The 2,294-nt window shown below is 37.0% G+C and overlaps 1 pseudogene; it reads left to right on the top strand.

Moving 5' to 3' along the window:
* Nucleotides 1–208: 208 nt before the first annotated feature.
* Nucleotides 209–1,424, top strand: LOC108853749 (ethylene-responsive transcription factor ERF060-like; annotated as a pseudogene).
* The last annotated feature ends 870 nt before the right edge of the window (nucleotides 1,425–2,294 follow it).

Below are 2,294 nucleotides of genomic sequence, written 5' to 3'. Positions count from 1 at the left end.
GCTAAATTAACAAATTGTGAATAGAACAAAAGCATCGAACAAAATGTAGTTATTTAAAGTTCTGTTGAACTATTTTTATCCAAAAACAAACTCTATTGAACCCATTTATACAAATAAAAAATATTATGAACTCAATGGGCGGCTTTGGCCTGGCTTCTCGTATTATATAAGGAAAGAACTTCGCATTAAGCGAAACCAAGAGCGACAAAACAATAAATTAATTAGAAAGAGCCAAAAGAAAAACAAGGATCAAACTTCTTATTTAGACCTTTGTACAATCATCTTCTCCTTTAACAGATTCTAACTTCTGTTTGATCAAACGAAGAAGATACATGGCAGCCATGATATGTTCAATAGCAGCACAGATCTCTCAGATCCTTTCAAAGAAGAGCTCATGAAAGTACTTAAACCTTTTACCAACTCTCTTCCATGTCTTCCTCCGGTTCCAAACACAATCTTCGGTTTCAATCAAACCACACCACTCGGTCTAAACCACCTCACACCTTACCAAATCATCCAGATCCAAAACCAGCTTAACCAAAGACGCAGCACCACCATCTCAAATCTCTCTCCAAAGCCAGTACCAATGAAGAACATGACCGCTCAGAAACTCTACAGAGGAGTCAGACAAAGACACTGGGGGAAATGGGTTGCTGAGATCCGTTTACCCAAGAACCGGACCCGACTCTGGCTCGGAACTTTCGACACAGCTGAAGAAGCAGCCAAGGCTTATGATCAAGCTGCTTACAAGCTTCGTGGCGAGGTCGCGAGGCTTAATTTCCCACACATGAGGCGCGAGTATGGACACGGAGGTGGTGATAGCAGCTTCAAGCCTCTTCATCCCTCTGTTGAAGCAAAAATCGAAGCGATTTGTCAGAGCTTGGTAAAAACAGAGGATGTTGACCTCCCCTGTTCTGAAACAGAGCTCTTCCGCCAAAAACAGAGTATCAAGAAATTGAATTTGGGTCTTTGAGAGCTGATGAGAATTCGTTTTCAGATGAGTCTCAGGTGGCGTCTTCGTCACCAGAGTCTGGTATCACCACTACGTTCTGGGTTTTTCAGATTCAAGGTTTGATGAGATTGGAGTTTCGTGCTGGAGAAGTTTCTTGTGGAGATTGATTGGGATGCGATTAGCAAATTGTCTGAATCTTAAATGATGTCTCGTATTAGTTAGTTAATCTCTGCAACTGAAATTTTATTACTGTTGTAGAGAATTGTCTAAGGTTGTCTCTGTTGAAATCATCCCTCCATGTGTTTGGTCTGGCTGGTTCGTGTTTTTTTTTAAGAAACCTTGCCATCGACCAATCATCTCAGAGGAGTTTATGTGTATTATCATTTTAAGTTTCTAATGAATGTATTTTGCTTCCTGTTCCTCCGATAATGGAGTGTAAGACTCTAGTTTTTTTATTTAATGAAATCGTATGTTTGCCCAAAAAAAAAGTTTCTAGTGAATGTAAAATATTTAGTCTTTTAATTTTATGATCGATTTTTGTTTTGTTATTTCGTTTAGCTTTCATATCAGTTTTGGACATTATAAAAAAGGTTTGCATGCTGATGATAGTATATTGTAAAATTATGGAAGACATAGTAGGGCCCAGAGAGGGGGTCCTTAATTGACATGTGGGATCAAATAAACCACAAAGCTTTTGATTTTTTAAGGTTAAGAAGCTTGCATTAGCAAAGGGTAAAAAATTGATGTATGACTACAATTTAAAGGGTAAAATTGATGTATGACTAATTTTAGCATACATCATTTAATTAATTTTTTAAGGTTAAGAAGCTTACATTAGAATATACATTTCATTTCCGCGCAAGTGCGCGGGTAATCAGTTAGTATACAAAGTATACTTCGTGTAAGCACACTAATCTTTGGTTTACATTTACCACTCTTTAGTAATTGATAATAGGCCTTTAAGCATCTTATAAGAGGCTGTTGAGCCGAAGTATGGATAATATCATACTGTGTTTTTCTTCAATTATGGCCCAAAACAGTTGAATTTGGCACTTAACGGGCTAGCTATGGGACCTCGCTAGTCCAAATTCAAGTTGGGATATGTTTCAGTTTCTAAAAACCAGGCCCGATAAATTTTCTAAAAACAAACAAAAAGGATCAACATATATTTTCTTATTAAAATTATAACTGATTGGCCAATGGGTATGTATGACTATAATCTTTTGAGTAAACTTCTAAATATAATTAATTTTGAAACTAGATTTGGTTATGAACCAAATCAATACCTTCGTCATGCTTGTTTGCAGTGGCGGAACCAGAATTTTTTTTGATTGGGGTCACA

Source organism: Raphanus sativus, unplaced genomic scaffold (assembly GCF_000801105.2).
Source record: "Raphanus sativus cultivar WK10039 unplaced genomic scaffold, ASM80110v3 Scaffold1924, whole genome shotgun sequence".
NCBI lineage: Eukaryota > Viridiplantae > Streptophyta > Magnoliopsida > Brassicales > Brassicaceae > Raphanus > Raphanus sativus.
The sequence above is the reverse complement of the archived record's forward strand: the minus strand, read 5'-3'. Positions and strand labels throughout refer to the sequence as shown.